General features: G+C 36.7%; 1 protein-coding gene across 1 annotated transcript in view; it reads right to left on the bottom strand.

The window, feature by feature from the left end:
• The window catches only part of BBS9 (Bardet-Biedl syndrome 9), a 304742-nt gene that overhangs the window by 92949 nt on the left and 184631 nt on the right, over positions 1 to 27162 (bottom strand). The window lies entirely within an intron of this gene.

Genomic DNA, 27162 nt, shown 5'->3' with positions numbered 1-27162 from the left:
ACTTTAGCAGGAGGCTTAACTGTTTTTCCTGCTACCCTTCTTCTTGAACCAGTTCTATTTTGACCACTGAGTGAAAAGCAACAGCCAGTGTAAATCTCCTAATCCCTCACTCATGACATTTAAGCAGACAGCATCGTTGTGAACAGCGTGATTTACATTAAAATTCCATTAAAGGACTTCCCTGCTTTAATTATTTTTTCAGTGAAAGTTGACAATAGTAATGCACAAAAAAAAAAAAGTCATAAACAGGCAAATAGGCTGGAACTCCATCAGGAAGCTGTCACTAGGCACAGTGAAGAACTAAGCATCGGATGATATCAGGAGTTACCCATCAACAGAAGAAAACTCATCTCCATATTAAAATGCTCATCTTTTGGGCCTGTGTATGAATTCCTGCTGATTGTGAAATACTTACTGTTTCGAATATTTAGTATTGGAGTTCAGAGGAACCAAAGAACTCAGGAGATTCTAAACAGCAGAAAAGCAATGCAACACAAAGATTAGTGACGAATAACTACTACTTTTCTCTGTATTAGAAGAAATAATTCCAGGTACTGATATAATGAATACTGCAACCATGTAAGAATGTATTTAATATTCATACTGCAATGCCAATAGAAATACAGAGGATCTGCACATACAAAAGGACTGTTCCAGCCTTGAATTTCAGTTCAGCACATGAAATAATCACATGCATGAATCCATTCCTACTCAGCACAACAGTCCACTGATATTAAAACACATTCTGGAAAACCATTGACTTCAGTGACCTGGATATCACAATCATCACATTAAAGTGGGTAACTAATAGATTGGGTCCCCACGTGGCTATTCCTATCATAAAATGTTTCCCCATAGCTTCAGTGGTTTAAATGCCATTATGAAGTGAGATAACTGAGAAATCTGGTCCCTGTTCATTTGCATAATAAATATTAGACTATAAAAGGGGATTTTCACATAATTGTTGCCTAGTACAAAGCTGCTACTTCTCTTTTTTATGTGGCTGCTACTGTTTTCAACATCTGAAGTAACAGTTGAAAATAAATTTAAAAACTTTACAACTGCAGGAGGAATTACTGGATCAATATCATAATTTTAAGAAAAACTGCCAGTAAGGCTCACGGAATCATACCAATGATAAAATGCAGCCAATTCAGGAATATCTCCTTTGGTTGGACTGAATAAAGAATATTCAATATATTGACATCTGATAAAATACAGAATTTAGTAAAAAATTCTTCAATCTGACCAAAATCTGCACTTAATTTTATGACATAACAATTAGATGAAACTTAAAGCAAGCTTCCTCTACTGCATTCTGCTTCACCAAAAAAAACCAAAAAAACCTAAATAAATTTTGAGGGAAGAGGATGAAAGCCCCAGCATTATTCTTACATGGAGAACTTTTGGTCTCTAGTTCATGTGTACCTCAAATGGTGTCATTATGAAACAGGAAAGAAAGCATAAGCTGTTTTAGAAAATCTATAGATGTATCCAATATCTACAGGAGATAGAGGGAATGGACAGATCTTTTTGAGGAAACTAGCCATCTGACTTGTTTGTTCTTCCTTTTCCATTAAAGAAAAATACAACCCCTGGAGAATATTTATTTTATTTTTTTTTAATCCTCAGACTCCTAGATGGGACAGTGGGACATAGCCACAATCAGATAAAGGGAATACAGATACGGAGTGGTACTATAACCTTCCCATCATCTGACATACAAAGTGCGCCAGGAGATGCTAAAACTGAGCTCTGACGTCTTTTCCAAGTACTTTCCTTTTCTAATATGACTGTGAACCCCTCAACAATAAAACATCTTGTAAATGAAGCAAAGACAATACAGGCAACAAAAAGGAGATCATCAAGAGGAAGAAGTAGTAGTCTCTGAGTCTATTCAAGTAACTCAAAGACCTGGTTCACCTCTCTGTTCACTTTAGTTTCTTCCAACCAGCAACCCAATACCATCTCTTGCTTAAACATGGAATTTCACAGTCTATAACACGGTCTTCCTTTTAACCTCCTTAGACAGACAGAAAATGCAGGACAGTTGGTTAAACACACATACATAAGTCCAGACAAGGCATCCACAATTAATGAGATAAGATAAAATTATATCACTTCTGTTTAGGCAGAAGGATACAGTCAGTTCTTCAAACTGAAAGTCAGTACAATACAAAACAAATCTTGCACAAACAGTTAAAAAAAAAGGTAATTTATCTGAGCATATCTTTAACTTATACAGAGTAAATTTAAAGATCAATTATAAATTTGTCAGTTTTGTCATAGAGGATGTTACTTGTAGTGATGTAATTGTCAAGGTACGTACAGATGTTAAAGTCAAACCTCAAGCACATGGCTTCTTGCAAAAGGCTGCAGTGTCAAGCAATGTTTTGACTACACAGCATTTCCTGAATGAATGGGAACATAAGACCTTTTTACTGATATAAGACTATAAAAATGAAAATACATAATGTTGATGATAGGAACAAATGAAAACAAAAGATTACTTTGATTTATTTTTTTTTCTTTTTAATATTCTACTTGGAGCATCCATTCGGTAATGTATTACATATGCATGATGGATAAGGAGAGGGCAGACAGTTGTACTGTCCAGAGCTATAGAAAAGCTTTTATTGAGTCTTTAACGCATCAAAAGCATAGAGTTTTAGCTGCTACAAAAATTCAAAGCAGTCCTTCAATTGAGTTGCATGTGAGCAGGACAACTGTCTTCAAAAGCTAATTCATGCTGCCTCATAAGCAGTTATTAAAAAATAGTTAACTATTTTCCCAATGGATTTTTTGTTATCCTCCAGTATAGTAAATTTTTTTTTTCCACAGAATAATGTTGTGTATGACCACAGAGCCTTTTAGTGCCCAGTGTCTAAGTCCATAGGCCTACTTTGCAGAAAGCAGATCAGCCTAAAAACTTAGTCTGAAATAAGACCAAAACAAAAAAGACACGTTCAAAACCACAAGAATTGTTAGTTCTGCTTGTCAACTACATTTTAATAGTTTTTACAAGTCTAATTCTGAAGTTGTGTGAGAACTAGCTGGCAAAAAAATCTAACTATAACTTATCAGGGAAAACACAAAGAAATGTAAGCCATCTTGAGTGATTCTCAACAGCTGCATTTTAAAAACAGAATCAGGACTGCAAGTGCATAAACTTTGATGAAAACACTGATTTATTTTTAAGTATGTTGTACTTGGAAAATCATTATAAACCAAAACAAGGCAGAGCTCAGCAATGGAAAAGAAGCTAAAAGAAATCCATATGGGCTTCATCTTTTCACATTTTTTCCCCAGACAAATCCTGCTGCCCTCACTGTTCTATTCTGTGCCTCAAATCGTATTCCCCTCCCTCTCTTGTATTCCTGCCACCTTCATTACAGACCTCAGAGCTGCTAGTCTCTCTCCTTCCCCTCCTTAGAGCTAATTATCCATCTGCTTGTCATTCAGATCCTTCCCAAAACTTCCTTTCTCCAACAAATTTTCTTCAACAACACTCCACAGACATATGCATTCATGTGTACATGCAGGACAAACTCAAATCCAGGGGAAATAAGGTCCCTAAGTGTACTTATGAACATGGATCTGAAAGATCAGACTGGAAAAACAAGAGATAACAAACATAATAGTTAAATTTATTCTACATTTGATTCTGCAGGTTGGATGTCCAATGTGTTGAATTGGAATTGTGGGAGAGATCCAGAAATACCTCCTGAGGAATCTCTAACTTAAGGGTTAAAGTACCCAAGAAGTGGTTGCCTGGTTCCAGAATGCAACCCTGGTCACTTGTCTGCATAGCCTATGGACACAGCAAAATATCTTCAAAGTAAAAGGTCCAAAACCCCAAAAAGCTGTGTGTAGACTACTAAGGACAGCCAGTAGGAAACAGTGTACTTTACATGTGATGGAACTTCATCTCTCTTCTTCCATCAAAAGCATGACTGCCTACCAAGTGTCCCCAGTTGGAATGGATCAAGGGCAGAAGTCTCCAGTGAAGACAGGCACCTTAATAAATAGGGTTGTCTCTTTGTAAAACTCCCTTCTTCTATTTTTGAATACATATAGCTGTTGTGCCTGAGTTTTGCTCTGAAACAGATGGTGTGGGCGCATTTTAATAATACCTAGGGAATGTGACTCCCATAATACTCAGGCACGTCCCCACCTACTCGGTGAAAGGCAGTGAAAGTAAAGTGCACTTTTAGTCCAACAGTGCATTTAAGGCATCTCTGAGGCTAAAGTAGAGCATGAGCTCACTACTGTTTTCTTATGATTTTTGTCCACTCCTTCTAAGTCCCATTTTAAACACCAAAACAGGTGTTTCAAATCTTGCCTTTAGAAAAGGGACGCTGTGAAAGCAATCTCAGTTCAGTACAGCATCTTGAAGACTATGTGATCTAATAAACAGATAAACTACTGCATATCTTCATTTAAAAATAAAGATCCAAGTTGTTCTTGAACTGTAATTATTGTCATGTGTATGATTTCATGGTGTCAGTAACAACAAAGCACTTTTATATGTTTAAAGATACAAAGACCCAATTATGAAAGGAAAAGAGATCTTAAACCTGGGCTTCAGAAAAAATCTGAACGGTGGCTTCATCAGAGAGTATAGACTATACAATAAAAAGATTCAGACAAAAAAAAACCAACAAACCAACAAGAGAAAACGTCGTCTTTCCTCAGTAAGAAATTCTCTGTGGTATCTCAACTAAGATTTATCTGTAACTACAGTCCCAATCTTCACTATTCATGGCATTGCTTATGTAAAAACAGCCAGTAATTGACAATGATGCAGCCCGACGAACAATAACCTGGTATACAGTTTCAGAAAGGAAGAAGATTGAGAAAGACAATGGAGGAAAACTAATTCCAGCAGAAAGTTGAAGGTACAGGTTTTGTTGTTGGCAACCCGCTTCTGTACCTCAGGAGAAAACTCCTTTCCCGCCTACTTAAGTAACAGCAACAGATATGCGCAAACAACAAAGAGAATACGAACCGCTTAAAAGTTTGGCTCAGCACCATACTTATGAGCGATATAAAAGTGCCAGGGTATGAGATGGACAGCCAGTAGGTGCTATACGTTGGGAAGTGCCAAATTCTGCATGCAAGGTACTAAGAGACCACAGCTTCTGCTGAAATAATTTGCAGGCACTCGGGACCATGCCTCTGGTTGTGCAGTGCCAGCTGTTACACAACACATTCCTGGAACGAGATCAGCGCAAATGAGCAATGCTATGTTTAGTGCAGGACATAATGGGTTATGAATCAGGAGCACTGAAGACAAGAAGCTATTCTCTTTTTAAAAAAAAAGACCTATTTCCAACATGTATTAAACACACCAGTAAAACAGTGACTGCAGGTTTCAAAATACCACTGCAACCATTTATTCCACTTAACATACCACCTGTATGACAGAAAACAAAAATATCTGAATACAAATGGAAAGTAAAATTCTACCACAGTTAAATATACCACACACAGAGACCTTTTCAATACAACATTATCGGTCAAAACAAGAAATGCCAAAAAACATAACGTCAGTAAAATCTATTAATAAAATTAAATTTCATCAAGGCTCAAGCCAGAGGAGACAGCAATAAAACTTTGGTAAACAACCTTACACCATGATTTAGAAAAAATCGGAGGGAGAAAAGTTAGTACCATTTTTTTGTTTTTTCAATCTAGACTATTTCAATCTAATGAAGTTCTTTTTGCAATTAAATGGAGAATCGAATTAAGGGGTTTAGTCATTTAAGTACCTCGTAGGCAGGTGCAATCAAGCGGCTAGGTGACTAAATCCCAAAATACGGCTGTGCAGTTAAACAGCAGACATAAATTTATCTTTACAAAATTATAAGTCATCTTTCAAAAGCAACCCCTTAGGGGAAGAAGAAGGAGAAAAAGGGAAAAAAAAAAGAGAGAGAGAGAGTTCCTTGTATTTTCTAACACTTGCAAAGTAACTGATCCTTTTTCTTCGCCAGAAGGCTTTTCTGTTAGAATGAAATTTGGAACAAACAAACAAAATAATTGAAAATGAAAAGGACCTGTGGGAGGTACATTAGTAAAAAGTATGCTTTTCCTAGCTCCCTTTAATCTGTCTTATAGCTTTATAATTAGATCTGATCCAAGTGAGACAAATTAATCCATAAACCTGATTAAAGCAAAACTGTAACTGAGGTTTCTACTCTCTGTTCTGTGGATCAAGTTATTACATTACTTTCGCTTATACCAGCACAGATGTAATATGCTCTCATTTAAAGCCAGCAGCTTTATAAAAGACATGCAGCCATCGAACCTGACCAATGTAAAGTACAGGTAGAGCAAAAAAAAAAAAAAAAAAAAAACCACCATCAAAACTATGAAGTTACATCGTGGGTCTGATTACCATGTCAATTTGGTTAGTTCTTCCTTCCTGAGCCTTTTCCTGATGTAGGTCTTTAAATTTCTGCCCATGCTAAGCCTATGAATCAGTGTAATTTACAGCACACACTAAGATAACTGAACACAGTAAAGAGGAAACATACACAAGAGATCTAGTATTTTAAGTAGAGAGGATAATTTTATCAATGAAGCAGTACACAATAGACTACCTCACGGTGTTTTTCCACACACTGAGAAATTAAACTGTAAGAACTCTTAAAAAAAAAAAAAAAATCCTTTTTTTCTGTCCTACTCTTCATTTCAAAAAAAATAGTTTTATATACTTCGCCAAAAAATTACAGAGAATCAGAAATTCATGATACAACTATAAATGCAGCAGTTTAAAATGATTAAGACAACATACCTTAAGAGCACAGCTCTCTAGTGGTAGTGAAGTTTGGCTTTGGCTTAAGAATACTCTACATTTAAACCAAAAAGCACAGAATAAATATTTACTAGACAAACTAAAAGATCAGAACTATCTCAGGCCTCAGTTCTGCAAACTACCTGTCTATGAATAGTACCACTGCTTATACACTAAGTTATTGTCATGGCTGTATGACCAGGGCCCAAAATAAGCATATAATTTTGCTACAACATTTGAATATCCTGTTTGTAACATTAAAAACATGCATATAAATGGTTAAACTAGACGTGGCTACACAAATATAATTGATCCTAAAAGACGATACAGTGAATCTTCACCATTTCTATTTGGGTTTTTTTTGTTGTTTTTTTTGTTTTTTAAATTATGCTTCTTTTTTCATCTTGCAGGGGAAGATGAGAGAATACGAAACTAAAAAAAACTTCAGTTCAGATAAGAGAAAAGTGAGTTAAAAGATATTCAGCCCTTGAGCTGAGGAGACATCATTCTTTTGAGAAAAGGCTTTGCTTATCAGACAAATGTCTAAGGGACAGTGCCCTTGAAGAAGCCCTTTTTCCTAAGATAATTTCTGTTTAGAGAAAAGAAAATGTTTGAATCAGTGGGTTTTAGATGTATAAACCTAATAAGACACAGTTGTACTTTTCCCTTCTTCAAAGAAATGTTAAAATCAGATTGAGAAAGCAACAGGTAATAGTCTGAAGAGACAGAAAGGAGAAGAAAAACGGTTACGGTAAACACTTTTTAGACTGACCTTCTCTACATATGTACGTATGAAAAAAAACAGGTAGATGTTAGTCAAACAACAGGGATTAAAGATCGGAGAAGGCCGACGCAATGCAACAGCCCCAGATAAGAAGTATGGTCACTTCCTTCCCTACCTGAACTGCTGAGGATTGCTTTGTAGAAGGGTGCAAATGGCTAAATGTTATATCTAATATCTATATCCACACAGCTAGGCAGAGATCTCACAAATCTCACTCCTTGGCCTCCTAGGAAAGGAGATAAGGGCTCTGAAAGGCTAGTAAACAAAACTCAGACAGGGGAAGCTTTTATTTAAGTGATACAAGGATCAAGTCAGATCAAAGTTCCAGCTGGTCAGAAAAACAATAATCCTATAAAACAATCTAATGCAAATGAAACTGTATTTTCTAATAAGAACCCTGGAAAAATCCAAACCACATGAAAATATTTTGCAGCACCTGATTAATATATTAGACATTTGGCAACTACTGAGTAACCCACTGTTTCTTAAACAGTACACGGCTTCTCAAGTGCCCTGAGCATGTTATGAAAGGTTCATTTCATTGATGGGTAAGTGTAAACTGATTGCAAAATTTTGCACCTGAGCAACAAAAAAAAAAAAAAAAAAAAAAAGAAGCTAATTTCAAAATTATACTGAGACTTTCAAGATTTCTCATAGCATTTAACTGGAGTTAAACTCCCAGACTAGAACAATTCTTAAATTTCATCATCTCCTGATTTTTGTAATCTATGGATATATACACACGTCTATACATTGAAAAGATAGCACAGCATGAGACCTAGTCAACTTTTATTCTGCTTATATTAGAGATGTATCCACTAAATGACAAATCTAAATGTGACTGTTGCATGAAGCTCAGCCTAATCTGAATGTGTAACCAGTACGGGGCATCCACAAAACACAACAAAATGTTCATCAGTTTTTGCTAAGTCTGTTTCATAGGCTTGTAAGAGAGAAGTCATGGAGGGTCAGAAAAGGTAAACCAAACCAGTATCGAGGACAGTCAGAAATAAGTTTTCATCAAGAAGACATATTTTTAGTTTTGCAAAAGCTGATCGTGGATCATGCCGCAGTTATCTCTCAGGTACTTAAAAATTCAGCTTATGTTTCATTCCACTGATACAGACACATTTGGCCACGCCTTCACACAGTAGAATAGTCCTTACCAGAGAAGGAGGTTTAATTGTTTTAAACTCATACTGCTCTAAATTTCTACACAAAATCCACCTATAACAGGGCGCAGTATAAAGCACTGATAGATGCACTAAGAAAATATCTTTAAGTAGAGTATCACAGTGTAACATTTCCTATTGCAACTCCAGGGGGAAAATGTAGGTATGTAGGTAAGAACAGTGAGATTCGAGATTAAAATATACTTTTCAACTTTTACTTGAATGTGGGAGAACACTTAAATAGAATCCATACTCTAATGATCTAAACCAGGAAATATTCATTTAAAAACAGAACTGGAGGACAAAATATTCTACATGAAAACAATTGCATCTGCAATTATCAAAAGAGTATACTTAATTGAAAGCTAAAATATCATGGGCAGAATTTGAATATTTTAATAAACAGAAACCAATTACTGAAACACATTACTCAAATATGAGTAAAAATTGCACAGCGTGTTTGCTTAATTCTGATGCCACTATCAGTGACATATAATGGGTGCATCTACATTACAAGTTACTTTTGGAACAGAAGTGAGCTTTTGAAGTCATCGTCACTTTCTGTACTTTAGTTCGTATATCATGGAACAGTCTCAAAGAACACAGATGAGACTCCTTTTAGATGGAGCAGTGCTAGAAAATGTACTTCAACCACTAATGGAGTCCACTGGACCAGATTAGAGAGAGTAGGAAGTGAAACGCCCTGAAATATAGATAGTGTGAACATCAAGCTTTCCACATAAACTGTTTCCTTCCACAAATGTTGGGGTTTTTTTGCCCTGCACTGTTTAGCATAGCCATTACAATCACTATTTAGACCACAAATTATGCCTACTGTCATATGCACTTCCATTTAAGTACTGCTGAGTAAACTGTATAAGCAGCACTGAACCTGTTACTTATCCCTGCTCTTTGGCATCTGTGCTTAGTCTCCACAGCCCCAAGCGGAGAGAGATAACCTGCTGATGCTACATTTCCACAAAGCCAGTGAAAGAGCATAAGCAATATGTATTCTGAAATAGGCAACTGCCCTTCCCCAGCCCTCATCTTTTAACTTTCCAGCACTGGCTCAAACATTTTTGCAGCTGAGCAGAGAAGTGGATTAGAGACCTGCTTGAGGTGGAACTAGCTCAATGTGCAAGCGTGGCATGAGAAGTCCAAAAGCAAAGACATGTTCAGCCATGAATGCCTGAACCTAGAGCTTCTCCCAGTGCCATGTGGCTCCCTGCACAGCATGCAAGAGGACTGAATTGCCATATGCAGGCATCAGGGTAAGCCCCAGAACAACCCATGGAAAGATACAGGTATCTTCATTACTTCTTTGGTTAGTTCTTCAGAGGAATCTGCTTTCTTCACTAACTATCCCGAAGCTTAGACTACTGGTGGAATGAATGACCAAGCTTGAAACAAAGGCTCATGTTTTCAGATATTGAAATACTTTGTTAGGGGCCTGAAGTAAGCAGTCACAATACAGCTCTCCAGGCTTGATGCAAAGTGTGTATAACTCAAAAGAAAGCCTATCAGAGGTATTGATGATATTGAATGTATTAGATATGTATCCACATACTATGTTAATATATGGTAACCAATAATAATATTCAAAATAATTTAAGAAAAATACTATGCCATCTACTTTCCCTGTACTGAACAGTGAGGTCAGTGGAACAAAACTCTGACCTTTGGATTCACTGGAGACAGTAGAAAATTGTCTTCTCTTTTTCTCCTTTTAAAATGCTAGGGATCTGATAGGGTTGACCTTTGGAAAAGGCAAGTCTGCTTCTTTCCAATTCTAATAGATTAAGTCAATAACCTGAATATCTGGATAAACATTCCAATTAAATATCAGTAGTTCTAAGTAAATCTTGTACGGATCCAGATGCGTAATTCAAAGCTACACAGACACAAACCCTCAAATAATAAATTATATCTAAAATAACTCAGAAGTTCATTCCAGAAGAGATTTAAAATGTTCATAATTCAATAAGACATTTTTGTTTAAAGGTTTAATGAATGAAATGTAAGATACTGGCAGCTTGTCCTCATTCCACTGCTGTGAGCTCAGTAGAATTAAAGGGACAGAGGTGGGGGGACATGTATTTTAAGTCACATAAGCATGAGAAGTAGGAGTGTCTTACACATAGAGTTAGCACTGCTTTCTTTCTTATACTGTATGCTTAGCAATGTACTTGGCTTAACATATTTTCAGGTTCCAAATGCACCACTTAAGCATGCTACAGAGCTCTGCAGATCCGCCAAAGGTGGAAAAGCTCATACTTTCCTATTCACACCCTTTTTTTCTTGAATCAATCTAATCAGTTATACTCAAACAGAACTACACTTCTTGTGTTTGGTATTGCTTTGCCAGTGTTGGTGGTCTTAAATTTCCACTGCCATCAAACCTCCCTGCAGGTACTCAGTTACCATTTTCCCCTTCTCTATTAAATACCTGGTTTTTAACACATCATCTGAAAGCATGGCAATGATTTGAGACAGCATGGAAGAAATAAAGAGCAGAATACCAAGTCTGTAATGTAGTTCTGACTTAACACACTTTGCTGGATGAGAAAGTGGAGGAGCAGGCACTTGAAGATCATTTTCTGCATATTTTTTTCACTTAAAAATCATAATTTTAATTTAATTTCTCTTTAGTTTTTGAAAAATATTTCCTTACAGTGTCGTTAATCCCTAATTGGCCTAAGACACACCAGAAGTTGTTGTCAGGTATTCATCACCTACGACAAGATTTAACCATACTGAAAATGGATTCACAGTTTGTTCAGCCTTTAGAAAACTGGACTTCATAAATGTTCAATGTATTTTATCTCTATATAAATTAATGATCGAATAATTTTAAAGCACTGTTAATCAGCACGTTGATCTATATTAAGGCTCCTCTAATTGCACATGACAGACTGTTTCTGATCTCACCTGAACTGATACTACCCTTAAATGAAATGAATATGCCCAACGTAAGTTGGACAAGAGAAAAGATTTGAGCCTATCCCACAACTACTTTTCCAGTGTCAATGTTTCTATCACCAAAAGATCTGACAAATCAGTTTATCATTGTTCCAGCATCAGAATTCTTCTGTTCCTTCAGCAAAGGTGAATCAATTACCAAGACATTCCCTTTTCTCTTGGCCATAAATCTGTGTTGGAAAATAAAGTAAAATTCTTACAAACTTCTCAAATTCAGCTCAATGAGACAAATTGCCTCTTGCCAGAACAACTCAAAAATACTGACTCCACTTTCTACTGGAATGGCAGGTGGAAAGAGGTGTCATATCACAGGACAAATGGATATGAACAGATGTGAGTGACAGGCAGACGTTTTTCTGGGAGAAAGGAGATGCACAAACCAAGGGAATGTACCTTGTCTATCCAGAGATTCCTGTGGAAACTTTTGTGGGTTATTTTATACATCTATACAAAGACAGCAGGTCTCTTGGGATCTCTCTCATCATAAGCCTGTTAATTCTACTTCAAGCAGTGCCTGCCAAGAATAGTCTCCCCTGAAACTGTTAGTTATGACAAAATCAGGCAACATGCATTAGTTGCTAATGTATATTGCAGATTTTAAAACCCATCTTGTTTGCTGTAAAAATAGAGATTTTATTTGTGGTATTTTAGAATGAAGCACATCACCATGGTTCTACAATAAGGACAACAATACAAAAATCTAGCAAAATCATAGTCCAGGGATCTAAAATGGCTTTAAAAACCCATCTCAGGAACTCAAATCCAACTACTATTTTTTTGTGGTAGCAGCTAATGGTGAGCAAGCATGCTTGAAACACCTGCTTTCAGAGAGTCAACAGAATATTTCACTTTTTAGGATTTAAGGAAGAGAAGGCAGGGAGGGAGCCCCCTCCACCTGCTTTTGTCACATAAGAACTAAGTAATTCTCAAAGCTGGTACAGTGGAAGTTACAAGTATTATCACTGAGGGTTGGCTGTTTTGTTTTTGTTTTTTTTTTTAAAAAAAGCACAACAGAACAAAACAAAAAAACTTCCATGTTGTCTCTCACAGAACTACAGGGCACTCAGTGGGAAAACCATGGAAAATGACTACTCTGTGGAGAACTGAAACCACAGATAATACAGAGACCAAATAACTGTTGGCAAAAAAAAAAATTAAAAAAATCATTTCTGTTTGAAATAATTACTTAGGTGGAAGACTTTTTGAGAATTAGAGAATTATTTAGAATACCTAATTTATCCTATATGAATTTTTTAATTCCTATATGAACTTCACTGTTACCTTCTCTTCCACAAATGTACTCCCACTGATATGCAGAAATAAATCTGAAAACACTGTCATGTTCTCCAGACTGAGCTGCATGCATACTTAACATTTCCGTTGGATACTTTTTGGTTATTTATTAACAATTGTATTAGATATTACTATCATCTCTGTTCCTTGATTCTGTAAATGACCTAGAATCTGATTTTAGGAACAGATAAACAAAATCAGCTTCACACACAAATCTGTGTGTGAACAGTTTTAGCTGATGTCTCTGTTGCCTTATTTGTGGCTGTCCATGTGTAAACTCCTGCTTGTATCAACATTAGTTCTCATTTGCTCTTTTGGAGAACAAGTTCAGGGATGTAACCTGGCAGAAGACCATTCTTTTGGGCATTACAAACTGATAGGCAATACTCAGTTCTGGAGGGAATGGCAACCTTGATAGTCATTGACCTAAACAGTTGTAGAAATGATCCTAAATTTGAAAGAAGAAACAAATGGGTAGTAAATACAGATAAGGCAAAATTCAGTTTGGTACTCTCATCACTGACCAAATTAATGAAATCTTACATTCATTTCAACTACCTTTCTCTACATGCAATACAAGAACTTTTAAGTGCTACCTATGATTATTCTTCAAAATTCAGAAACATCCTACAAAACAGTTACCTAATTCTTCTTAATGAAATTCAGACTAGAGCATCACAGAACTGAATATGCAGAGCAGCTGTGATATCTGGACAGGAAATCCAGCAGTCCTGATCACCTGTGCCTTCATAACTACCAATAAACATTAACACATTCTGCACCTCTACCAAATATTACAAGCTGAGCACTGAAAAGAATTCATTATTCTCCAGGAAGAAAAAGGACTCCAGGACTGGAGAATGAAAGGAGAAAGTGGGAGCAGAAGGGGAATCACTCCTAAACAAAGCTGATCAACAGAAAAAACAGATCTGAAATACAGATCTTAAAAGGTTACCACAGGAGAGGGGGGTGCAGTTACTGGGAAATGAAATCAATTTTAGCTAAATAGTCTATGTTTTCTAGTTTGTCTTTGCATTAAAGTACACAATGTAGGTCATGATGTATTTACATGACTATAAATATCAAATATTGAGGATCCAGAAAAGAAACAGTGAAATACAGCATGTGACACATTACTTCAAGTCAGTGCATAATTGTCAGAACAGTACTCCAGAAAGCAAATGAAATTTAACAGAGGTTCTTGTGTTGCCCTTTTTTTTTTTTAGTTTAGTCACATTTATTGTGCATATCAGACAGCTCCTCTGAAAAATCCTTTTAAGAAAGGGAAAAGAAAAGAAAGAATAGTAATTTAATTTTAGACCATTCCAGATTAATTTCTAGTCCATGCTCAGATGTCTGGAATTCAGCCAGAATAAAAATTGTATTTTAGAGAAAATGAACTAACACAGCCCATGAACAGTTTATTATCCTAAAGTTTAGCTGTTAGCTATAAATATTCCAAAATGTTAAAACTGCTGCTTAAGGGTATTTATGTGTTGGCTTAGCTTCATGTTCATGATGGAGTCTTGACCTATTCTCCATTTGACGAAACCAACAAAATGCTAAGGAGGACAGGAGAAGCAGCTGTCCTAATATGACATTTCTTTCAGGCTTGCAACCAATTTTGCTCTAAGACAGACCACATAGAGTCGATACAGAAAGACCAGAGGGCGTTTTCGCTTTGCCTACTATACTCCCCTGTGAGTCCAGTGAGACTACATATACTTAGAGCAGTGTATGTGCTTAAGAAGTTTGTTGGATTAGGTCCTGTGTCCACAATTTTAGAGCTGTGAGAAAATTGCCAGGAAAAAGCATAAATGAGTTCTGGCACAATGGATTGTGAACACAAGAATGAAGAGGCTCCCCATCATACACAAACCACCCTCTATGGCATAAAAATAAACTAGTCTTTCCACCACCGGTTCATTAGGTAACGGAACTCAGAATAACTTTACTATTCCACTTAATAAGGCACAGCACACAATTAAAAAAAAACAACTAATAGCATCCTGGGTTCTTTTCTCAGTGCTCCTGTTTATTAAGGGTCTTAATATGCTTCAGCTACTGTGGCTGTGAGTCACACGGCAGTGTAAGCTAATGCAAGCTGGGGCAGTCGTGGCTTCCCCATTCTCTTCTTCCTTAAGCCTGTACTCATGCTCCTGCAATTACGTGGTGAGTGATTCAGGAAGATGATTTGAGTGAAAAGCTAGGACACAATTTCATGTCATACTTAATTTGACATATCTATGGCCTGCTGCCAAAATGGATAGTCATGATCTCTTCCACACATCGTGATGCACAGACCAACCTCCTCCACTACAGAACTAGCAGCTTTGCACCTGTAGACCCAGTTACAACTCACTGACCCCATGAAATAGTAACCTCTCCTTTTTTTGGCCTAACTATAATGGATAAAGACTAAGGTAAAAAGGCAGCTTTAAACACATTTGGGGCAAGGTTTCAATCAGTTCAGCTCCCTAAAGCTGCCTTACCACGTGGTCAGATAAGCAGTAGTGCCTGCACCAGTGAATGGAGAAACACTTGGTGGCTGGGAGGAAGAGAAGGTAGAGCTGTGGCAACTGCCCTGATTTAGGCCATAGCTCATTCGGATGCAACCAATCTAGTTTTAAATTAGCTAATCTAGGTACTGCTGGCAGCCTAGCTATGCAAAAGTTATCTTTTCAGGCACATTTTGCAACGTGCACTGAGGAACAGTTGCAGCAATTGTTTCCTTAGGGCTGCTAGCAATGCAGGCCAGATGAAAGCATGCACATCTTTTTAATCTTGCTTTTCACAATTAAAAACTTTGCTGGATTATGACTACAGGAGAGAGAATTAATACCCATGTGATGTGGAACATTTAGTGTATTTTTTATTTTTCTCATTTACTACTGTGGTAAGGTCTTCTATCCTCTGTTCTTACCTTGCTTCTTTTTCCTGTTTCCCACCTGCAATGATAGTAGTTGCCAATCCCAAAGCGACAAGTTGTTAGTACTCATGAAAAAAAATACATCTAACATTTGCTGGAAGATTAAACACACCAGAATAAAGCCACAAAAGAAGAACATTTTCTTGCTAAGCAGAGCCGCAGGAGAGCTCTAACTCTGTCTAACTGCATATAATTTTGGTATTTTAACTGGTAACTTTCACATTAAAGGTTTTCTTGAATGTGATCAGAGATCACATCAAAATCCAAGTTACAACACTTTGCTAAGGCTACTGTCCAGAAAACAAGCTTAGCTTCTAATTTTTAAAAGTAGTATTCTCCAGGGTGCTAAAACATAGCCGGGGTGTTGCACAGAGTTACACGGCCCATTACTCTGTCCATAACACCCAGGGTAGTAGACTTGAAGACAGATATGACATCTATGAGCCCAAATATGTAAAAAAAAATAAATCACAGATTCGATTCATTATTAACATGAAGGCAAGGGCAACTTTTATAGAGAAATTTGAAACACAAGTAAATTAAGCAGGAGTTCAGATTTGATTAAGTAGTATCTTAGTTGCTGTCTTACTAGATAGGAGTTATAGATTGAGCTGAAAAGTAAGCTGGCCTAACTGGTGGCACAATTTTTTTTTACTCTATTTAGGAAACGTAGCAAGCTAAGGAACTACAGGGTTTCTGTTGTGGTCCACCTTGTTCCGTGAGGCAACGTGGGCTGTAAATAACGTGCCACTGATAAAAGCAAACATGTCCTCAGTAAGTGGCATAGTACATTTGTTTTGAGGGTAGCGGTGAGGATGGCACCACAGCCACAGGAAGACGGAATTACTGTAACAGGTAAAAAAGAGGAGAGAATGCTCTGTGGAGTACGACAATACAAAATACCTCAGAATTAGAACGTGCTTAGCAGAGATGGCTGATAAATATTTGATGAAGCTGACAAAATTATTATTTACCTCACGATAAGTAATAAGCACTGCATGGTTGGAACTGTTGATTTTAATAACGAGGGCTACTGCTCTGCTGTTGCTTGTCCCTGTTGTGGAAGTCTTCCTAAAGTGTAATATTGTTTAGTTCCAAGGTACCAAAGAATTCTTTATCAAAGTCATCCAACCACCCCCACTCAACGTGATGAACTTGAATCAGTTCTTGAAGCCTAACTTTTTGAATTCTGTTATGTAACTGATGTGTCCCTTGATCAGAAAATGTCAGAAGACTTGCATTAGCTATAGTCAAACTTACTGAGTCATTAAATACTAAATTTTAATTCTCCGCTGAAGTCAGAAATATAACACATTCGAGCATTAGGGGCAACTTGGTCACATGTGCTGCATCTCACAGCCACAGGCAATGAGAACCAAGTCAAGAACCAAGGCGTTTGCGACAGGCCATCAGCTATGATAGCTGTGACAGCACTCAAACATGGGGCCCCAAAAGACATTATTATTAAAAGCAGAATGTTGTCTTCTGTGAATTACGCATACATTCACACTGGGGAACTGTGTCACCAAGCATTCAAAAAAACTGCAGAAGACCTCTTAACAGTACTGCAAACAAACGTAAAATAAGAATTTTACTGTCCATTTTAAGTGACCATTAAACACCAGTGTGACCAAAATGTGTATTGCTCCGGCATAACAAAGTTGGAACAACTTTGAGCTACAATGGACTATTGGGATTTGGGACTCAAGCCTCTTCTGAGACGCACCAACCCTATCATAATATCGCTTACCTATACAAACATGGAAATGACATTGCATCAATAGAAAAGCTCTGAGTTGTAGAATCTTGACGGTGTAATAACATTTTGAATATTTCATTCTAATTATTAAGAGAAAAAATGCTGATACCAACTCTGGAAACATTTTAGTACTATTCACAATACTATTTAACTAGGATGATATGCTCTGGCATTATACATCATCCATATTACCCACAATGTCCATTCCTTGACAATTCAAAGCTTTAGCAATGCTCCAAAGTGGCTTATAATGGCACTGATAATTTCTACAAAATGACATGGAAAACCTATTTGCAATTCCAGTAACACTCTCCAACAAAGAGCATGTGGGAATGTGCTCCCTCATTTCAGGCATGTCAGCAGTTCTTTAAACAAGAATCAATGTTTCCATTCAAATCCCTTATTTTTCAAGAGGTTGCAGAGTCAGCCCTCAGGGAGAGAGAACTGATACTAGCAGTTTCAGGTGCTTTCATGCAATCTTGTATCTCAAAAACAGCCTTTTTTCTTTTTCTGAAGAAAGTTTAAGCCATTAGCTCATAATATGGATGGCTGCCTTCTGGAATTGGAAAGGGAGAAAGGGGCGCAAGACACTAAAATTACTTCTAAAAGAAGATATTTTGGAAAATAACCTCTAACACCTCCACAGTGTCATTTTTTTCCAGCAAACAGTTCCTAAAGACCCAGAGCTAATCTCCCTTTGGTGGCCAACGTTGACAAGCTATAAAGTGAGTCTTGGCATTTTGTGTAACCTGGAAAAAAAGACCTGGAAAACCATTTTACAGGCTCATCCTGGTTTTAACTAATACTCATCTGATATATCAAACAATTACATTAGTATTAACTTTAAGATTCTGAGAAAGTTCGCAAAAGAGTTTGAGAAGAGAAGTAACCTTTATTATGTGTAGTCTGACTTTTATATATAAGCCACACAACTCCAACCCTGAGTTTCTACGTTGGAAATACTCCTCCTTGGAGCACTCAATGAGTTTTTGGGATTTCCTAAACTTCCAGTATTGGTTTTCAGCAGTATAGGAGGTCTTAAAGTGGAGTGCTTGGATTTGTTTTGTGCTATTGAACACCTTACTTTTAATTACCTCTTTTATATGAAGTTAGATGGTAGAAGTCAAAAAGAGTCTGTATTCTCCTGAGCTTGCCAACCTTGTTTTCCAGCGCCATGAGTAACTGACCAGGATTCAATAATACACCTGGCAGCAACTAAATCCTTCTTGGCCAGGAATGCTGATTGGGCATTCAAATAATATTTTGATGAGTTTATCTGTCCTTTTATTCTTTCTTTTTTTTTTTTTTTAAATAATACCTCATTAGAAACCAGAACAGCATGATTTTTTTCTATTTCTCAAAGCCTGCTAAGAACATATAGGAGCCATCAACTTCTAAAACAAATGCATATAAAGAATCGTTAGTAGAAGGTAAATTTTGCAGATGCTCTTCTATAATGTCAAGAAAGTAGCTCAGATATGTGTACTATCTCATTAGCCAACAAAGACCTGGCAAAAGAAGTGAAGCCAGGAATAATACACTAATCCAAATAACATATGAAATTCAAAGCTATCCATGTTCTGAACAAAATTATGATTTTCCAGTTAAACAAAAAAACTAGGTACAAAAGTCTGTGTTGAAGAACTGGAGAGACAGTAAAGCATTAGGTGGGAAAACAGATGTCTTGAGAAACAAGTTTTACTGAGTATTCAGTGAAAAGATTTCAACACAGAAAACAATACCCAGCAGTTCATATCTACCAGAAACAAAGCGCTGGGCATACTTGCAATGTGCACTTTAGATGGCAACACTTGATATGATGTAGAAAATAACTGGTGTGAGGAAACAAAAACAACACAAGAAATCTCACAAACACTAGCAAGGAAAACAGCGCCTTCACCTTCACACACCAAAAGTAAGCAGCAGCAGATAACCGAAAAGTCAGACTTGTTTCTGTCCATCTTTACTGGCAGAGGACAAGCAAATGAATGAATCCTAGTGACAGACAATCATCTACTTCTCTTAAGCTCATAGTTATGCAAGATAACTGCCAAGAAAATATGAAAAACAACATTTAGTCACATAAAAAGCTTTTAAACTTTTTTTTGTTGTTTTGGGTTTTTGTTTTTTTTTTTTTTATTCCTTCCACTGTGCTATCGTTCCCCTTTCTTCCATACAAGACCTATTCAGAATTAGTAACAATGTTTTTAGCTTTGATTTTGTTCCATATTTAGCATGCCCTTTCTTCTCAACCTATTTTTTGCGTGTTCCTTATCTCCTATTATCCATCATCAGGTCTCATGTTCAGGACTTGATAAAAATAAGGAAAGTCTTATTCATAGATTCCAAAAAGCTTTGTATATGGTCATGAGTATGTTGTTATGCCTTGTACCACTCTACTGCTCCCTTAACTGTAAAAATAGCAACTTTTTGCTAATAATTTTAAAAGTGCCTTTGAATTCTCAAATCATAAAACTGCTTTAAACAAACAATTTTTTCCATTAAAGCCACTAAATTTGAAGGAAAAGGTTCAGGCTCTCTGTACTATGACTTTTTCATTTCATACCTTTTTTCTGTGATCCCAGAGCAATTTCTGAGACAACCCACAAAGCAGAGCATAAGGTACCCCTCAGTTCTTTGTTTCATTGACAGTCATGAAACAAACTGGAATTAGCCAGAGACTTTTTTAACCTTTGAAAGGAAACATTCTGTAAAACACTACCACAACCACTGCTACAGGGCAAACACACAGAGGCTGATCTCTTTACCCACTGCAGTGGATAATATACATTATAACATACTTGAATCTGCAAATATTAGAACATAAATAAGACTTGCTATTATATTACTTTTCACAGGAGATGTATATACAAGCTCCTGCTAAAAGAGAAACTGCACTTCATTTGGTATTGACTTAATGAAGGAATTCTCACATTAATCTCTTAAGCTGTACTGCTCTTTAGAAAAACAGAGTCTGTGGAAAAGAAAACCTCCATAAATCTCTTCGGCTCTCTCCAGAAAAATAGGTTTTTTGTAGCCCAGTGATTTTCTTTGCACCTTTTCTTGTGGAAACAATTAGCTTAGCAATTTTAAAGTATTAGGCAGGCCCAGCTGCAGGCTCCTGGTATCTTTCCTATTATATAGCAACGTCCATACAGAAAGAAACAAGGATCTAGTCTCACAGTACTACATCAGTGGGAAATACGTAAGTGAACTACTAATAAGGTTAGGTCTTGAAGGAGCTTTCACTTACCTGGGGCCATCACAGGTTTCAGCATTTTTGCCAGATTTGTTTCTAATTCAAGTCTATTCATTAGCTCAAGGACAAAATATGGTGTTGCAATTCACTTTTCAAAGTGCTTGAAACGGAACTCAAACTGTCAGAGGCACATTTACCCCCTCCAATGAGCCCTGTTAACTGGACACTTGAAAATCCATTGATTTTCAAAAAATAAATCTGAGTCAGACCTACTGTTCGTTCTTTTGTCATGAGAGTAGTAACCGAACTTTAGACAGAAGTTCAGGTTAAAAACTGTGGCCACAGAAAGCTGAAAAGTCTGCGTTGCCAACAATACTGATTCATTCAACTAATTGTTTTGAAAGCTCATTATGGGCATGAAATTCTATTCCAGACAGCATGTACCTTTTTCCAAAATGATACTTAGCTTAATTTATACATTTCCCTTTTATTTAATCTTGTGTACAATAGAGTTAGTATTAGGATTGATTTCTGTCCCATTATACTGTCTAACCTGAAAAACTTAATTGCTTGGCTAAATACATTGAAAATACTTTTGCTGTAATTGGCAAGAATATCAGTATCTAAATGATTACCAGCATAGCAAACAATGATAATTACAATAACAGTAGTAAGGCCACCTGTATCTTCCTTGTGTACGCTGAAAATTTAGTGCCGTTATTAGTCCAATATGTAAATAATACATGCCTGATCTAGAGCAAATAGAAATCCTTCATAGACCTGTTTTAGAGTTTTTACAACATATTTAAACACCCTTCAAAACAAAGTCAAGGATATGTCTCTGCTTATTTGCGTAGGTAAAAGATAATATTAAAAACAGTACAGCACAAAAATAAAAAGACTTGGTGGATAGCTGGCAACAATTTATATCCAAAACCTCTTTACCATCTAACTGTTTGTATAAAGCCAAGTGTTTAAGAATACTCCTTTCTAAAATCAAACTCTATCACAAAATTTCATCTTATATTACATCACTTTGTGATGAGCTACAGTTTCACACAGTTGTGTGTTCATGTAAATCATGATTCACAAGAAAAATTAAACAAATAACTGAATTTAAATGTGTAACCAGACCCTTTAAAGAAAAATGCTTGCAATCTTGTTTACTAACAAGAATTGTTTACACAAGGTTGTGTAACTAGACATCTTTTGTGGGCTGGAATCATGTGATAGTTCCTAAAATTGTCTAGGCATAATAAGGACAACAATCTTTGATGAGAAGGGTAAAGTTGAAATGGTACCCACAACATCTACATGAATATTGTCATGCAATGCTGCACATAAAGTAACAAATAAAATAAATAAAATACACTAAATAAGGCTTGTAGGAAAAGATGCACAGCTGTGCAATGTCTGGGTGCAACTTTGGAGGGTGTTTTGAAAACTTGGCTCAGAATGTTTTGTTTTACTGGAGTTTACAGCTCAACCTCACAGTCATTTATGTATAGCTGCCTGTGTATTTAATCAAAAGTAATAAGCCAGATGCTTCAAATTAAAGACAATTAAAAAAATCTATTCCAATACATAAATATAAAGGCTGAGACAGTTTTTGGTCTTAGATGCTATGAGTATTAAACTATGAAAGTTTATTTACTTTACTAAATATAATCATACAAGATGAGAACTTTGAAATTCAATCTTTAAGTCATCTAAATATTTGCATAACAGCAAAATACAAAGAATTTAACTAAAAACAGTGGCAGCACAGTAGCGAGTACAAATGCCAAACCTTTGGTCTCATTTGTTCTCATGAATAGCTTCTCAGAAATATTAGTATTTAAACAATAAACGTAAATACTGGGCCATGCTCTCTGTTGCTCTCTCAGGAAGACACAATGATTATTCTGAACTATCATGGCAAAGTCAGGCAACATTTCCCTTACATATTTGAGACTTTTTTTGTTTAGATAGACCATTTGCAGGATAGATTTACAGGATCTTTGGTAAAAAATTCTGCCAGGAAAATCAAGTCTTACAAGTTGTGAAAATTCCAACAGCTGCACAACATGACACTCGACAAATCTGACTCACAGTGTTGTAAAATCCTGAACAACTAAGAAAACTACAAAGTAATCTGCACCATTGTTCCACAAAAAAAAAAAAATTAAACCAAACCAAAAAACCACCCACCAAAAAAAGCAAAGATATATTTTGCAGCCCAATCATTCTTTAATTCATGCTAACTACTTTTCATCTAGTTTTCCATCAGCTTAGTGGAGTTACTCATGATTTACCAGCATAAAACTCTTTACTCATAAAAGAGCAACTAGATCCTTTCTGTCTAAAATATTCAGTAGGAATATTGTTTAGAAAAATACATCTCACGAAATTCTCTTTCATAGTAAGTAGCATGCAGCAGTAGCATATGAGAAATACAGAATGCTTACTTTAAGGGCTATATCCTGATAAATGCACACGTCATTGTTTCATCCTAAAGCTCATTACCAGCATGGTTTAATTGTTCAGAGAAAAGTTGTTTTAAGGTTGTTTACCATATCCCTTAGACATGTCTCTAAAAAGCCAGCATGTACAAGAACTTCCTTATACTTATTTGCTATAACCACGTTTTCAATTCATTTAATCAGAAAGATTTAAGTACAAAGGAAAACTTGAGAAAGTGGAGTTCTGCAAATCTCTGTTGTTAACTTCTAGAACACAGGAAAACTTCTCCTTGAAATCAAACCACTCAAGCCGATTGCAACTCTAGTAAGAAATTCATAACTTGTAAAGAAGAAAATGGAAGACAGCAGTAACAGCATAACAAAGAGAAAGGAACTCCACAGGACCTACGTGAAAGAGTCTACCATCACTGCATTTGTTCTTGGTGATTGTGGCAGAAGTCAGCATATCTGCATTGGTATCGTAGCTGTGAGCTCATAGAAAAAGTAATGATGTAACAACAGAGACTTTAAAGTGGACTACAAATTATATTCAAACTCCCTACCAGGCTTGTGCAGCCCACGATGAAATCTACACTGCTCTGTCCTCACTCTAACCAAAACACCAAGATCAAAGTTAGCAGGAATAGATTTATCATGCTAACATTACTCCTCCAAATGCAACGCAAGCAGACTCAGTGCCTTGAGGGGGTAAGCAGGAAGAATTATTTTCCATTCACTGCGTAGAGAATGTTCAAGGAAATACTTTTGTACCCACTCAAAGCAAAAGCCATTGGCAAGAAGCTACTCCTACAACTGCATTAATATCATTAACTTCTAAATATCATGAATCTGATCCCGTTCTTTACTATAGAATCACAACATACTTGGATTAGAAAAAATAAATAAGAAAAAAAATATCAGTGTGAACTATTTTAGCAATAAAAATAAAAGATCATACAACCATCAATTCCCCTTCCAAAGAGACTCTGTGATTGGGCCAGAATCATTCATTCTCTTCTTGCACAGACTTGCAGCATGACTACTTGATGTCATTTTCTGTTGTCTTAAGTAACTATTCCAAATAAAGCCAAAAGCCTCATTGACATGCTTAGCAGCTGCCTGGAATGTCTCAATATAATATTTTGGATGAGGTAACTTGCAAGTCTATTGCAGGATGCTACCCTACAGCATACTTTCTCAGAGCACAGCACACTCTTCCAGGTCTTAGTCCCTCATTTCCCTCACAGCTCTTTGAGAGTTCATGAAACACACTTAAAGGCAGTGACCTCTTTTCTATGTCTACTCATGAAATTCAAAAGGTTTTTAAAAATTCTCAGTATGACCAAAGAGCATACTACCATACAATGCAGTGACTGGCAGTCATCTCCATACACTACATACTACATCTCATTAGCAAGAGATTAGCAAGGTCAGATATTTATTAGCAGCAAGAGTTTCATGTAAATTAACTGTTGAGTGTTTATTTTCAGTTTTGGTAAATTTTACAGCCAGGGTTCAATGGCCTATCATCACAGGTCGATTGCTAGCAATACTGGAGTTAGCTCAAGACTAACTGCACATCATCTATGCAAGGCAGCCATTGCAGCAGTAATAAATGTAGCCATACTGACAGGGAGCTCAGAGAGTCTGGCACAGAATTCAGGTCTCCTCTTGGTCTCGAGGCTTCCTCCTTTCATCATCATTTCTCCATGTTCCAACCTTCTCAGTAGCACTTCTCTTCAGCAGATTTATACACACAAGCAAATTTAGCTATAAGCAAGGGTGTTCAGCACACCTCTGAGAGGACTTGTTTCTTCCTTTCTCAGCAAGGAACTCCCACTGCCTCCTGCTGAGACCTTTGTGGTTCAGGTCTTACACTTCAGTAGATAAGGCGCTTTGTCCTTCTTTGTTTTTCTACCTCTACAATTGTACTTTTGAGAACTGCTTGACTTTTGTCCTAATCCAGCACACTGTATCAGTGGAGAAATCAGAGTTTGCCCTTTGTTCTGATATTTTGCACTACATTGTGTATAACTATTAATAGAACTCAACCTGCACAAAATCCTGTTGATAAGATTTGGTCTGGCACCAGATGGAGCAAGTACACAACTACATTTCTTACTCCGTTTCAAAGGATGGTAGTCCATCGCATCCAACTGAAGTTCTCCCGTGACCTACAGAGTCCTTTGGAATATTCTAACTTGACCAGTTCATTTTATTCCTTTGATTTCCGTCTTCGTCTGTGAATGTGATCTCTTACTAGAGATGTTTCTCTTCAGGTTTCCTACACAGTGATATCAGCCACTGGGCCAATCCATGTTCATTCTGAACTACAGCTGAAGACATCCTGTTTTTTCGCTTCAGTTTTGAGCTATTTGGTGTTGTGGCCTCTATCTATTTTTATCTATGCAAACCTCTCACATTAAACTGTAGGGATTTTTTGATAAAGAACATTACAAAGCTTAGACGTGGCATATCGGTTCAGCTAATATAGCCAAATGAAAAATACAGCTAAATGCAGAAACCTCTCTAAAGCCAGTATAATCTTGCATTATGATTAAACTACCTCTATAGCTAGAGATATGAACAACTAATGCCATCTGCAAGATGAAAACAAAACCTCTCAACTTCTAAACAAAATCTGTCTTGAACTCCCTCAGAAAATGAAGAAAGAATTTTTACTCTCTTTTTTTCTCTTATTGACTGGATGTAGTTAAAGTAAACGCAAACTCATAAAAAAAAGATACATAAGAAATAACAAATATTCTTTGAGGGCTCATTGTAATCACCGTGGTCTTGCTGCAGCCTCTGGTGCCTAAGCAAGAACTCAGGCCAAAAATATCATGTACAGAAAAACATTGCGATGCTGTGATTTCATGCCTAGTGTTACCTTATGGTTTAAGTAGCTCCCTTGGCTCTTACACTTGTAGCAATCAGAATTTCCAGACAGCTCAGGGGCAGATATTCTAGGCACTGTCTATATTGCAGCACTAACTGGCAGATGGCAATCAATTCTTATGGTTAATGAATTAAATTCACTGGTATAACACATGGCTGTAAACCTAAAGACTTTTTTAAAGCTTTCAAAGTTTACATTCTATCTTTTATAGTTACAAAGCAACAACAGCCAGCTATGTGATATAAGTCTCAATTTTTCTCATGGACTAAGACTTACAGTAGGACATGCAGATCCCCGTGCTGCTGTTTCTGGATCTCATGAATACACTTCTACACTTCTCTTGTACTAGTCTTTTCAGCAATGAGGTTATTTAAACACAGCAGAACACTATCTACTGAAGAACAAATACATGCTTGATCAGAAGAATGGAGCATCAGACAAAGAAGAGGGATTGCCTGCCGTATGTTCTTGATTTATTGGTCTAGCTGCTGGAAGTTGGAATTTTATCAGGATTGTATCCTACATCAGGGAGACAACATACTTTTCCATTACCAGGAGGGTACTTAATATAGACAGATGACGAAGGTAAACCAAACATACGTCAACTTTGACAGCTTCCCTTCTTATCACCTGAAGTCCATGAGGACTGCGAGTAATTAGCACTCTAGAAAAAGTCAGAGCTCTAGGCCTTCAGTGGATTTTTCAGGTTGTTTTTATGAGCAGATACTCATTTTGGAGTTTCAAGTTACACTGTAGCATTGTTACGCATTTCTGCATTAGAATTAGAATTAATCTGCATTAGAATGCATTCTGCATTCTTCTTCCCTGCCCATTATTAAAAATTTGCTAATGTAAACTCTGCTATTGCAATTAACTATATATATGCCAACTCCCTGCCAGTCTGGGCAACA

This window comes from Rissa tridactyla, chromosome 2, assembly GCF_028500815.1.
Source record: "Rissa tridactyla isolate bRisTri1 chromosome 2, bRisTri1.patW.cur.20221130, whole genome shotgun sequence".
Classification (NCBI taxonomy): Eukaryota; Metazoa; Chordata; class Aves; order Charadriiformes; family Laridae; genus Rissa; species Rissa tridactyla.
This window is presented reverse-complemented; position numbering and strand designations above follow the sequence as displayed.